This window comes from Protopterus annectens, chromosome 6.part0, assembly GCF_019279795.1.
Source record: "Protopterus annectens isolate FY-2018-M chromosome 6.part0, PAN1.0, whole genome shotgun sequence".
Taxonomy (NCBI): Eukaryota; Metazoa; Chordata; order Ceratodontiformes; family Protopteridae; genus Protopterus; species Protopterus annectens.
The window spans coordinates 1,759,548,837-1,759,564,634 of record NC_056737.1 but is presented as its reverse complement, the minus strand read 5'-3'; positions in this window follow the sequence as shown (position 1 = coordinate 1,759,564,634).

Here is a 15,798-nt window from a genome sequence, read left to right as displayed (position 1 = left end):
AGTGTAATATTCTCTTAACCTTTTATTTGTTAATCTGTATTCATACTGTACTCCTTCTGCAAAATTCTCTGAACCTTTTAATTGTTAAACTGTATTCATACTATACTCCGTTGTGTAATATTCAATAAACCTTTTTATTGTTAAACTGTATTCATACTGTACTACTTGGTGTAATATTCTCTAAACCTTTTAATTGTTAAAATGTATTCTTACTCCTTGGTGTAATATTCTCTAAAGCTTTTAATAGTTAAACTGTATTAATATTGTACTGTACTGTGCCAGTCACACCTCACACACAGAGCCAACAGAGGGGGACCCATCCCAGTGGATACCAAGGCATGTGTAGAATTAAGAATACTTGCCACAGGTACCTTGCAAACGGCAACTGGGGATATCTTGGGTATCTCACAGGCATCGGCATCCACGGTACTCCACCAGTTCCTGGATGCCATGTCAGCAGATGCTGGTGAGCACATATATTTCCTCAACACCCGTAAGGCATTGACCAGCAATATACGTCTCTTCCATCAAATAGCAGAATACCCTGACGTATTGGGTGCTATAGACTGCATGCACATAAACATCAAAGCACCACCTGGCAAGCCGGGTAGGGTTTACATAAAGTGCAAGGTCTTCCCCTCCATCAACTGCCAGGTCATGTGCGATGCCCAGGGCATTATCTTGAATGTTTGTGCTGGCAGCCCTGGAAGCTATCATGACTCCTACATCTGGCAGATGACACATCTGTACCAGTTATTTGCCAGTGGGGACATCCCATATGGCCACCTAGTGGGGGATGCTGGTTTTGCACTGGAACTGTGGCTGATGACACCCATCAGAAATGCACACACACCTGAACAAGAACTCCATAATGAGGCACACTCACAAACCAGAATCATAATAGAGTGTGTGTTTGGGATGCTCAAGTCATTTTTCTACTGCCTGGACATATCTGGTGCAGCCTTGCAGTACTCTCCAGCTACATGTACACAAATGTTTATAGTATGTGCCATGCTAAACAATACAATCCTGCGGAAACAGCTGCAGCAGGAATAACATGGAGCAAGGCCACACAGCCCCCCACCATTGCCAAAGCAATTACAGGCACAGAGGGACTCTGAGGAGGAACAACTTGAACCTGGCCATGTAGGCAGAAGGAGGCATGCCCAGTATGCCCATGCTTTGGCAAAGAGGCAACACATAGCACATACACTGACACCGTAGGGACCCAGGGAATGACACCTCACTCTGACTCACATATACAGTAAAAGAGATGACAAACATGACACTACCTGTGCTTTACCATGTATAGGGAGTGTGCTATGTGCATCCGACACAGTCAGCCCTACAGCACCATCCTCAATACTGGCACAGCCACAAGGTAAGTCACTCTTCCTATCAATTGCTGAATGGAGTAGTATGTTCTGATAGTTGTATCTACGGTATGAATGTGAGCATGCAAGGGAATCGGGTGGCTGAATTGGATGGCAGCAGGTAGTGGGCACCTATATGGGCAGCATTAAATCCATAACAAACACTGGTGTCAACATATTATGCAATACTAGACAAGGTGACAAATCCTACTGCAGTATATGTGGTGGCCTAAATGTGTGTCCATAGGACACACACTTGTATGTCAGTGAGGCTCACATACCCAACACCAGCATCAGCCAGCAGGACAGGTGTAGATTACCATAAAGAAAGGCTTGTCTGAGGCCTGCAGTTGATGGCAATGGTGAACAGCCCCCCTCCAAACCTACACAGATAGACTACAACAGGTCTGGCAGTTGTATGTTAGTTCTGAAGGGTAAGAAGTCTGAAACTGAAATTTAGGTCAATAAAAGCTAAGATCTGTACTCTAGTGATATGTGTCCAGTCTGCATGATAGGTCAGAATACAGCATGAAATGGAAGCCAGCAGAGTACCTGAAATACCAGTACAGTCATAGCAAATGTTTAAAGACATCAGGTGTGCCCCCCACAATCCTATGTAGAAATGCAGTAACATGTACATGTGGGTTTAATAACAGTGGAGCACAGATTACCTGAGCTGACCTAATCTACAAGATAGATTGTTGCATGTGTACAATATGCAGGGGTCTGTGTGTTAGGTGTTGTGTGTTCAATATTGTCTGAAAGTGGTCAGCATGTAGGTATGGAGGGTTGTGTCTCAGTGGCCTTTGACCAGTACTGTTGATGACAGGGCCATGTTCTGACAACTGCAGCACCAACCACAATGCTTCTCAGCAATACCCATGTCAGCAGTCATCCATACTCACTGTCCAAATGTCAATATCTGTCACTGTCTGAAACATGGACATGCCATGAATGTGGGCCCAGACATACACACAGCACACAGGTGGAAGCACCCTAGACAGACTACATAAAACATAACTGTCAACTGAACACACCTTTGGAATTGTACATACAGGTTAGCAGCACATAAGTTGTCTGTGTAGTATAGAATACTGATGTAGTCTGGCCAATTAGTGGCAGACCACAAAAGGCACAGTTATGAAGTAATGAGAGACTACCTATGTCTCTGCACAAGGCAACATAAGGGGAATGTCCCAGGTATATCTGTGAGTCAGCTGCAAGAAGCTTCCATATCACACATGCACTCAGCTCACCCCACCATCAGCCACAGGTTTATCACAGGTCATATCCTTGCTGTTGGGAATGAGTACAGTATGACCCCCACTTGTGTATGGGAATACCCACAGAATGCAGCATGCTGAAAAGGTGTCCCATGCAGGTGTGCCCCTAGCTGTAAGCAGTACCCAGCCAGCATCCAGACCAATGGATTAATATGGACAGGAACTATTGCCATTAACACCTCACACACTTACCCTGTCACCCCAGGGGAATCCAGTGGCTCACAGCCTGGGAATGTAGGAGTGACAGAATGCACTGGCCTGCTACAGATGGCCTGCATCACTACCAAATGGCCTACAGTCCTCTGTCAAAGGCCTGTGTCTCACCCATAGTGCTGATGTATGTTATCTCATAGGGTCCCAACTAACAACATAACACAGTCAACAGAACACAAATGCAAGGCCATGTTGACAAATCCCAGTAGCATGCCCACTATGTCCTACTGCATGAACTGTGGACCGACTCCTAAATACCGCTGGGATGAAGGAACAGCTATAGGGATACTTCTCAGATATTGCTCGCATAATGTTAGGCAGAGGACAGAATAACAGAGTGGGGGGGGTGTAGAAGCATGGACGTCATGGAGTGTGTGAAGTCTGAAACTCTGATGTGTGCTCATACTGCCCTTGCCTGCAAACCCAATAATGGGTGGCTACAAACATGCTCATATACCACAATGTGAAGGGGAACTGACCAGATATATGAACCCTGCCTCTGGGTAACCTGGGTAAATCTGTACAGCTGAGAGGTATGGCCAGAGCAGGATATGGCCATTCTGTTATGTCAGTATATGCATAAGAAGGGGATCCTCAGCCACCATAGTACGAAGTTGCTGGACCATTTACACAGACCCATCAGCAAGTGTCTGCAGCTACCCCTCCAGAATGGCATGAGTGTGCAAGAATATGTAGGCTGCAGACCACAATACTGGATACAGCTTCATTCATCTTGTATTTCCCAGGAAATAACTGTGCGCAAATAAGTATATCTGTCAGTAGTTGATGACAAAATACATCACAGCATAAAACAGTATCTCTGCTAACACCAACCATGTAACACAAACAGCAAAGACACAATAGTTACAGTAACAGTTCAACCACAAAACAAGACCAAACGTAGTAAAAAACCACAAGACCGCTGACCAAACATTCTCCAGTGAAGGCATAAGCCGAGATGTCAGAGGATTAATAAACGCTGTTTGGACACTGGTCTTGTGGTTTTTTACAATAGTTACAGTATCCCACTATCTGTCACCCATTGTGACTCCATATTGTCAACCTATCTACAGATATCCAGTAGAAACAGGTTGCTAGCTGTAGGTGTAGAACATCAAACCCTGGACTGGAGTACACCATACCTGGAATGAATTCACACACTCAGTACAGAAGGTCATACTGGGCATGCTCCTACACTTAGAGAAATGAAGCCCATGTCTGACAACACAGTGGACTCTACATATCTGTCAGTCGCAGATGTCTGTGGACACACACCACATTGCACACCATTCATGCTTTGCACACACATTGGATAGGAATATTCACACATATCCAAGGCCAACAGACTATGATATGTCAAACATACACACACAGAGATGTGGGGAAGAGAGAGACAGACAGTGATAGAGAGATTTCCATCATGAGGTCTGTCCCACCGAATACACATGGTGGTAATGTCAATCACTGTAGACATTGCATTTGGTAGCCCTCAGCCCTATAGTGTCTGTGGTGCTTGTGATAACTGTGTAACATGATAGCACAAGTCAGTATTCAGCTAGCATTTGTATACCCAGTCCTGTCAAATGTAAAGTTGTGTGTGACTGAGTGTGTGTGTGTGTGTGTGTGTGTGTGTGTGTGTGTGTGTGTGTGTGTGTGTGTGTGTGTGTGTGTGTGTGTGTTTCCAGAGGAATGGCTTATGGCCCACTCACACACACTGCACTTCCCATTGCCCATGTTAGCACTCCTACTGACGTCAGTCACCTTGAAATAACCCTGTGGCCAAATGTCAGCCCTATAAGCTGCTTGGTGCTTGTGATACGTGTGTAATATTGTAATGTATAAAACTAGTTAGATAGGAGTTCTAATCCCAGACATGGCAGCTGTGAAACTGTGCGTGTGAGCGTGCGTGTGTGTGCGTGTGTGCGTGTGTGTGTGTGTGTGTGTGTGTGTGTGTGTGTGTGTGTGTGTGTGTGAAGATGAATGATTTTGAGGTCATTCACAGTCACTACACTTCCCATTGCCCTACTTTAGCATGCCTGCTAATGTCAGTCACCTTGAAATAACCCATTGGACAACTGCCAGCCCCGTAAGCTCTGTGGTGCTTGCGATAACTGCATAATGTTTTAGTGTAGAACACTATTTAGGTAGGAGTTCTAATTCCAGACATGGCAACTGTGAAACTGTGTGTTTGTGTGAGAGAGTGTGTGTGTGTGTGTGTGTGTGTGTGTGTGTGTGTGTGTGTGTGTGTGTGTCTTTGATGATATTTGATTTTATGGACATTGACACTTACTACTCTCCCCTCCATTAGAACTGCTGCTGATGTTAGTCACCGTCAGAGATACCAGTGGAGAGCTCTTCAACATATAAGCTCTGTGGTGCTTGCAATAACTGTGTAATACTATAGTGTAGCATACTAGTTAGGTAGGAGTTCTAACCCCAGATGTGTTAACTATCAAACTATATTTGTGTGAGAGAAAGTGTGTGTGTCTTTGATGATACCTGATTTTATGGACATTGACACTTACTACTCTCCCCTTACCCCTCCTTTAGCACTGCTACTGATGTTAGTCACCTTCAAAGATATCTTGGCACAGCTCTCCAACATGTAAGCTCCATGGTGCCTGCCATGAATGTGGAACAATGAGGCAGCAGTAACTACATAGGTATGGGTTTGAATCTCATCCGTGAAAAGTGTTTGTGTGTGTGCATATGTCTACATATGTATGTTTGCACCTCAAAGATTTTTGGCCCCATTTACGCCCAGTACACATCTCAAAGCCTGTCTTTAGCAGTCCTGCAGATATCATCCACCATAGAAGTACCTGTTGCCATCCCTAAACCATGTAAGTTCAGTGGTGCATGTAGCAAATGTGTTATATAATGGTCCATAAAGATTGTTAGATAGAGGTTTGAACCTCACCCCTGGCAAATGTAATGTGTGTTGGGTAAAATTATTTTTGGGATCTCTCACCCACTACATCACCCAATGCCAGTATTTACAAGGGCTGCTGATGTTCCTCACCTTAGAAGTACCTTGGGACAACATCCATCCTATAAGCTCTGTGGCACTTGTGATAAATGCAGTACATTATAGTAGCAATACATAGGTAGGGGTTTGAATCTCAGTACTGATAAGTGGATGTTTGTGTGTGTGTGTGTGTCTGTCATCAGTATCCTGTGTGGAGGTTGCTGTGATTGTGTAATAACAGGATCCATTGTGGGGTGGGTTTTACTAAATTATTATGTTGAGGACCTAGTATATGTCATACTGTCCACCTTACAAGGACAACAGATGTCAAACACAGGAGAGGTTGGTGTAGACAATCCATAGCCCTACATGTGACATTATGGATTGGTGAACAATATAGACAACCCTTCTATTACTCAGGGAACACTCTCCACTCATGTCTCATACACAAACACACTTGGCTAGGCAACACCCACTATACTGGTAGTTCCCTGCATATTGCCTCACAGATAGTAACCACTGTGTGATTGCAGTGGACTACATGCCTGTTGACTACAACAGTGCCACTGACATCAGAAAGTACTTTGATGTGTTACATCTCCTGACTGTGTGTTATCCAGCAAGTAAAAGGACATAGCACCCTGTTCCATCCCCTAAGTAGGCAAAAAAATGAGTACAGTGGCCCTTTTGCTATGTTCCCCACTAGACACCTGCAACAGCTGTAGAGTCTGCAAACATAACCCACAAAGGGAATATCATGCCTTATACAGATGCCCTGTATGGACAGACACCACTAAATTCACTAAATACCCATATCATGCTGTCAATGGAGGTGCAAGCATGACCTTAGTTACATAGCCAGGTCTCATCAAATTAGGTCAGGAATGCTACATCAGAAGATAACAATCTGTCCACACAACATGCCCCAGAAACCTCAAGTACACTTCCACATGTCAAAGAACATGCGTGTGGGACAAGTGCTCAACCCAGACACTGTCCATGTTATGAAATATAGATCACATGCATGGGAAGCAGTGCACATCACTGGACACCCGCAATAGGAACCCAGATGAGTGGGTGATGAATACAATACCCATCCCTGGGGACCACTCCATGTACTACAACCCTGAGCCACACTGGGGACTATTGTCATGTGGCCTGATGCCAAGGTATTCCCTTGGCCTAGCCTTAAGGCCTATTCACCTACTACACACCTGTGAAGCAATGAACCTACGGATCTCAGTACTGGCAAAAGCTGGACTCTGAGTACTGACTATTGTGTTCTTGGTGTGTCAGCTGTATGTTATTAAGTATCACCTGTTGGATATTGATCTGATATGTGGATATTAACTGTAGACTACTATTTGTTTAGGACATGTCATTGAGGGCTGCTGTCATGTAGTAATGGCATACCTATCAGTGTCAGACATCTATCTGTCAAAACATTTATCCTAATGCATAACCTGTTGGCTAGCTAATTTCTGTCTGTCCTCTGCACAGATGTGCAGTTGTCAGGTATCCATCTTGGCTGCTTACAGGCAATCTATGATTGACTGTTAATGACATGTCTGCCCAGCTGTATTATGAATGCCACAGCTAGGAAACCCCACCCTCTATGCACCACATGCCATGGATACCTCAACCAGACTACCACAGTCAACAGAAAATGCTTGGGTACTGGTCTCTAACCCAGACACTGGCCATGTTATGTAATATATGTTGCATACATGTCAACTGGAGCACCTCACTGGCCCTCTGCAAGGAAAACCAGCTGATTGGATGATTTATTTAACTGTCACCATGGGGATCACTCAAGTGGCATCAGTTGATAGATGGCCTGCTGACATATGTCAGCTGGCATGATAACAGAGTATCCACATGCCTTACTCTTCTCATCTCTCCATGGACATTAGCCTGGTACACACCTAGGAAGACATGCACCTATGGACCCCAGTACTGACAAATGTGTCATTGTCCATTACTGAGAATAACAGTGTCTGTGTGTTTGTAAACTTGTAGTTGACAATACTCTGAGGGCCTTCTCACCCACTACACCCCCCATTGCCATACTTAGCAATGGCTGCTGCTGTAATTGATGTTAAATGTACCGTGTTACACTCTTCACCCTATGGGCTACCTGGAGCTTGCAGTACCAGCATAACACTGTTCTACAAATGGGTAGATAGGCGTGGGTTACCCTCTGAGTCCTGGCAAGTGTATGTATGTGTGTGAGTGTGTATATTTGTAGGAGACAGCATTCTGAGGCCACATTCTCCAAATACAATAAAACTTGCCATACATTATAAGGGACAGTGATATTGCTGACATTAGGAGAGCTATGACAAAGCCTCACCCTACTATCCCTGTGGCATGTCCAATAAATGCATATCCCTGTAGTAGCACTGATTAGATAGACAAGGGGTTGTATTGCAGTCCTGGTCAATGTGTGATTGTGGGTATATCAGAGCATTATCATGGGTTTCAGTGAGTACAATATCCAATGTAGGGTGTGGGTGCAGGGTATACTGTCTTTACACCATGGTACCCCCAGTACATGTCCCAAGATCCACTGTATGAGGACCGCTATCACCAGCAACCATGCAGGTAACTAATTACACTTTCCGGCCCAATGATACATGTGCTGTGTGCAAAAGCTCTGTAACAGAATGGACTCCCTGACAAGGTAGTTAGCACTGCTAAACCCAGGTCTGTCAAATGTGTCTAGGACTGTATGTGTTTGTCAATGTGTATATGACAGTATGTCATACTATGTATTGTTCATTAACACCCAGTACATCCCCCATTTGCATACTATACAAGGCTTGGTGATGTTCTTCACATAACAGGAAACTCGGGACACACCTTACAGTAAAAGCTCTGTGGCATGTGCAATTAAACCAAACACATTCATAGCAATAAGTACCTAGGTAGGGGTTCTACTCTCAGTGTTGCCAAGCAAGTGTGTATGTGAAGGGTTCGACTTCAGTTTGCAGAAAATATATGTTCCAGGAGATCATTTGTCCGAGAACTAATTGGCTAAAGGTAACATTTTAAAGCAATCATCTTGTAGAAATACATTCAAGCAAAACTATTAGTGGAACTGTAAATGCCTTCTTCTGCACTGCACTGTACAGCTGTACAGTGATACAGGAGTTGGTATATATATATACATGAGTGTGTTTGTTGTGGCGACAGCCACCCACATTCGGTTTATTGTTGTGGGTATCCCCCCACTAAGTGTGCTGTTATACTGTATAGTTGATGTTAACAGGTTAAGTAGTTGTTAATCACACTATATGTGGTTCTACGCCACCCCATACCCCCCAAAGTGGAGGGCTGTGCCACCCACACCAGCACACCTATGTTTACCAACTCCAGGACTGCACTAGATTAGGGAAGAGGGCATGTACCCTGCCAGTACCATCGTCAATTACATTAAACTGGCAAACTGATTATTTCCTGATGTGGAGTTTTGGCAATTTGGTCTGGGTGGATTTACAGAGGCCAAAATGAGTTCACTGCAGAATAAAGTACATCCATGTGAACAGTATTCTCTGTGTATTGCATCAACACCAAACACTGTGTGTGTGTGTGTGTGTGTGTGTGTGTGTGTGTGTGTGTGTGTGTGTGTGTGTGTGTGTTATACATAGACATTTGGTGTATGCCACCCAGTACACTTACAATTGTCCAATGTAAAACAGCTGATGATGACATCAGCCACCATGCACTCACCTGTATACACCCCTCAGACCTATCAGCCATGTGGCACATCCAGTAACTTTTATACAGATCTGTTACCTATGTTCAGCTGTACCCAGGATATGACACAGTCAATGTGTCACCACAGTGCTACACCCCTTGTAGGACAGGACAACAGACCAACATCCTGCTGACACACAGACACCTATAACACAAACATAATACATTATGGAGACCACAATCAGTCAGTGTTAATAACAGCTATAATGCATCATTGCTGGACAGCTACACACCATGACATGTAATCATTAATCATTCCAGCTGAAAACATGTTAAACAGCATTACATTGCTAAACCTTAGGACATTCACTCTGTGCATCAGAACCATATCAGCATATCCCTGCATCGATGGTATGGATAGCAGGGATGTGGCACAGGTATCATCATATGCACAGGGTTTGTTGCGGGTTTGCCAGAGGCCTAGGCTGAGCCATTTGGTTGACTTCATGTGTGCTGGTTAGGAGGTTCTTTATTACATGGACTGTGCAGATTTCGTGTGTGTAGGTATGGAGGTGCCCTAGCTGTGTTGGTGAAGTGTGTGTGTGTGTGTATGTATGCACACATGTCTGACAAGTGGCTGCCCTATACAGACGTTTGTTGGACAGCTGCAGATCATACATGACAGGGTGTACAGTACCCTGTCTCAGGCCACGGACACGGGAACTGGGCCTGCCAGGTGTTTCACTGGTACTACCAAGCAGAAGACCAGATATGGTGCTCTCCACTGATGATGACAATTGTCCACTGGATCTGTGTCCCTGTTGGGACTGGCCAGGACCATGTGCATGTGGCCTGCTGCATTGTGGTGTGTACATCACTCCCCCTGCAGTGCTTGTGCTGGCACTGCCACTACAGGAGCAGCCGTGAGTTGTTGCACGTCCACGTAGACCTCCATTTGTTGGTGTTGCTGACCTACATCCTCGTGGCCACCACCCTACTCCTACCACATGCTCTACCACAGAAAGCACATGGTCGAGGATTCCCACCATCTCATCCAACGGTCTATCCAGGACCTCTGAAAAATAATGGTGGGCACTTGCAAGATCATGGATGCTGTCAAGTACAGCAGAATGAGTAGCTCTCTGGAGCGTCAGACTCTGGTGTAACGTTCCATACGTGCATGTGCCTCCATGATGACCCAAAACATGCGTCTGGTGACACCTGCTGTGGCACTTCTGCCGGGGGCATGATGGCCAGCAGCCCTCCTACAAGCACCCCTGTACATCTGCCTCTGTGGTACCTTGCCGGTCATCTGGCTATGGCTGCTGTGTACAGACACACTTGCCATAGGCCCCACACTGTCCTGTCCCATGCTACCACCCACCAACTTCCCTCATCTACGTCCACTGGTGATGGGGTATGTATGGGCATTGTGATTGTGTGTGGGGATGGGGTGAATAAAAGTGGGATGTCAACCAATGGCACAGCTTCATCCCCTGAAAATCCTGCCTGTGCCTCACCATGCCTATCATCATTGTCAGAGTCTGTATGGACATTAACATCAGTTTGCCTGCAGGAGGGACCCTGACCCACCTCGCCACCTGTGAGGGGCAAACAAAAATGTAATTTAAGACCTGTACATTATGGTTTACCTCTACTCACACTCACAAACATGTGCGCATGTGCGCGCACACACACACACACACACACACACACACACACACACACACACACACACACACACACACACACACACACACTTACAGGTGAGGTGGCACCTCTCATTACCCAACAGTCAACATGCAAGACATATTGCACTCAGCAGGATGCACTGCAGCCATACTTAATCCTTGTTACCAACATTATACATCTATGTGATGCATGGGTTGTGTTCGTAGGTGATGCCCCTTCCCCTGGAACACACTGCACCCATGTACACTGTATTTCTGTGCACCTGTAGAGCACACTGGTATGTACTGTGCACCATACCTCATGAGTGTACACACCATTGCTGAATGTGTACATGTGTGGCAGTTATGTTTGCTCTGTTGCTCACAGCTCCTATGTGTTTGTCTGACACATACCTTGGATGATATGAAGACTGATGTCAATAGTTAATGCCTGAACTCTGATTTGTAGATCTCATCATCAGAAGTGCATGTATGAGCAATACAATCCAATTACACTGGCAACCTTCAAAGCTTAATGTGGATATGAGGAATGTACACAACCTTGTTGACATGCCAGCCTCTTCCATGATATGCAATGGGGCCAAAATACTGCATATGTTAACATTACACACACCTGATATGTGGCATATGACCTGTGCAATCCAATGCAGTATCAAATAAATGTGTTAGTTGTGCAGATGCTGAATGAGATGCATACAATATGTGGGTTGTATACGTATGCACACCCTTAGCACAATGGTTTGTTGCAGCACCTGTTAAGTGAACTACAGCAGTCACTATTCCTGGAAGGGGTATACTAGCATGGCCCATCTTCACTTGCCATTATTTGGTCACTCTGCCCTACAAATGTCCCCCAACTCTGCCAGATTAGGTCAGCTCATGTGCACAACCCTTGGAGGTCACACAGTGGCTTCACTATTGCTGTGGAGTAAGGGTTATGTCTGGCACAATTCATGACCTTGACTGTGTTCAGATACAGCCATTCTTAGTGAGCTTTGGATGTATGCGTCAGTTCACTGTTGTGTTTCAGGATGACATCCCTCACCATCCTCAGCCTTATTGCAGATGCTTGACAACTATGGGCCACACATGAGTATTATTTTGCAGTGTTCCAAATTCCGAATGCCATGTCTTCTGGCCTAGTTCCTGCTAATGAACAGCAAACCTAAAGGTGTACACTGGCACCAGCAGGGTAAAAATGGTGGTCCTGAGGTGGAGTGAGGTGTTGCTTGTGCACCACATATAACTTTATGAATACTGTCTGTAGGTTTCAGCCTTGATCTCATGACACCATTACACATTGCAACACATGTCTTTGGGAGACTTGATGTTTTGCATATGCTACCTGTAGAGAGCCCTGGATTATGTTTCCTGTGAAACAACTCTTCTGTCTGATTACCTAACCCACAGACCCCACTTATGCAGATTTCAGGTGATTGTTGACACAGGTACTGCACAGGCAGTACTTGCTAGACTTTCCTGCAAGTCCCCCAGTGTTGCTGCATGTTTCTGGGCAGCCTCCATCACCAGTTTACAACATGTGTTGCCCTATGTTTTGGATGGGCATCTGTTTATTTTCTACATTAATGTTGCCCCATACTTCATACACATATACATGACTGTCTGCACTGATTGCCATGGTATATGCAATGGTAAGGTAAAGGTATTTTTCCCAATCCTGAGAGCTACATTTCAGATATGGGATCCATTTCATGATTTGTAAGATGTGTGCAAGCCACGGCTGCATCTGTGCACAGATATGTTTCCAGTGTTTGTTAAGGTATATATTGTTAGTTGTCCTAACATAGGATTCCATATTACACATTAATTGCTCATGATAGGATCACATTATAGGCTGCAATAGGTGTAGAATGTGGTATTGTGATTTGCCGTTGTTTAGATCATTGTAATAGTGGTGTATACACTGCTGTAGCCACTGCATAAGGGTAATGTTTCAGACATGTCCCTACTGTAGGCCATTTGTCCCAACATTGTGTTCATCTCTGTCCACAAATCTTGCACTGACAGGTTGTTAGGTATACTGCAGGACTCTTACATACCTTTCAGATATGCCACCAAGGTGACCACTATGATGCAGTGCAGTTAACAGCAACAATAAATGAACATGTACAGCATGCATTATGGGTAGGTGTGTTAAATGTGTTCATGGCAAATAGCAAGGCCATAACATGGCTGATGTATTGGCAAACCTGAACAAAACAACTCCATACTCTCCAGCTACAGGCTGCTGCCCCAGTTGTATACCAGGTGGACCTAAATATTTGTGTGAGAAACGTAATGTCAGTAGCCACACCTGTGGCATGGGTACAGGGTGGGAGCAGCATTTCAGCACATCAACAGTGCAAACCCACAATACTAGAGATTATGCACATCTGTTCATTACTACACTGCAGCAACAGACTATCTTATCTGACATATGCATGCAGATACTTTACATATGAAACTGGATAAGCAACAGTGGTCTACTAATGTGCCCTGGGGCCTTACCTGCATGGTTCTCGTCCATTGTGTGGGTGGCACCCACCTGCACAATGCTGTCTTCATCTTGCTGACTTGGCTGCCGGGCAGGTGCCCTAAGGCTGGAGAGGAGCTCCTCAGCATGTGTCAGTGAGGGCTGGAAGGCATGACCCCCACCTGTGGCTAGCTGGTCCCTCTATACTGCAGCAGCACGCTGACAGGCATGGTGGATCAGATCTGTGCAGCGATGCTGCACCTGCTCATAATTGCGGTTGTGCAGGACAACATCGTTTAACCTGTGGATGAGCTCATTCCACAGGTGGTCCTCTCCTGCAGATCCTGGGCCATGCATCTGAAGAGAATGGCATGATGGACTATGAGGAACTGGATTATTGAATCATTTTCCAAGGGTCTGTATGCAGGCAGACATTCCCGGGACATTGTACCTGGAAGATATAAACAGCAAAAAAGATCAGAGGACCTCATATAGTTGTCCACGTACACATCAACAGTGGGTATGACATGCAAATAATCCAGACTATACCATAACACTGTAAGCTACCATGGCTTGTACATCTTGCATTACACTCCTGGCCCTGACCTGTCCAGTTCCCCCAATGTTGGACACTTAATGGCATAATCCACTAACACACCATTCATTTCTGTGTAGAGGGATGACAGTGGCCATCTTCCATGTGGATGGTGGCATGAGTGTGTTTGACTGTAGTGTGTAATGGGATTCTGAGCACATGCCTGTGTTCATGTAGGAGGCAAACTGTGATGTTCTCATGCCCCATGAAGAATTGCTGTTGTTGCCATCAGTCAGCTTTATGTCCATGCTCACCACTGATGCGGGCAGGAGTGTTGGTGATTTGCATATCCCCCTGTACTACTGTTGTGGACAGGGTGCCACTTTTCCTGCCTATCCTGTCTGATGCAGGTTGCCAGTATCCATGGCATGTGTGCATGAGGTGTGCTTTGCCCCCAGTACAGGTTGACTTGTGTTACTGGCTCTGAGACTGCATACAAATGTATAGACATGGGTGCAACTGGCCTTGGTGGTTTGCATATGTCTGATTTCTAGTCATAGTCAGCCTTACAGGAGGTCACTTGTGAACCTACATGCTTGCTCAGATAGAAGTGCACTTGCTTCCAAATTGTGGTCTGCACCTATGTGTCTCTGTACAGCCACTATAGCAACCTATTATGTCCTTTGTGTCTTGGTGGTGTCCACCAAGGAGGATTAATCTATCGTTGGTGGAGGATGGTTGTACAGGTAAGGTACTGCTGATTCCATATAGCTACAGTGGATATGAAGTGTACACACTCCTGTTACAATGCATGGTACTTGTGCAGTTGGAACATTACTCCACAAAAGCACATGTCAACACAATCACCACCTGTGATGTGTCCTATAGCCTGCTCAGTTCAATAGGGAACATAACCTGTCCTGAGGAAACATATAGATTCATAGGTCCATAGGTGTTTACTAGGCTAATGGCCCTGGAGCTTTTACAAGCCTAGCCCATGGGATTACCCTGGCATCATGCCACCCAACCTTAGTGCCCAGTGCCTTAGTCGAGTAAAGCCACTGGAGTGATCCCTGTGGTGAATTTTCTATTTCCCATCCACTCATCAAGATTTCTCTTGAAGAGGCCCAATGAGGTTCTCTGCTTGACATATATGGGAAGTTTATTCCATAGCATGGGCAGTCTCTGGGTTATGAAACTTTTCCTCCAGCAGATGGGAAGTAATACTCAGTACAGTAAGCAAGTTGAATGTGTGTGCACATCCTTACACTGGTATGTTGTGTAAACACCTGCTGAGATGATTACAGCATCCATTTGTCTTGGTTTGTACTCTAACGTCATATCACATCTTCACTTGGCAATGGTTACTCACCTTCCATGAAACAGCTTTGTTTCTTTTTGAATAGAATTATACAGGTTATGGGTCACATTTGAAGTGAAAAATGTTTTGACATGACTTCTTGTGGTCTCATTGGCATACAGCATACAGACCTGCGATTCCAACATGGGTGTGTACAATTTGATATCCAGTGTATACGGGTGTTGATATAGCTGTTAGTGGTA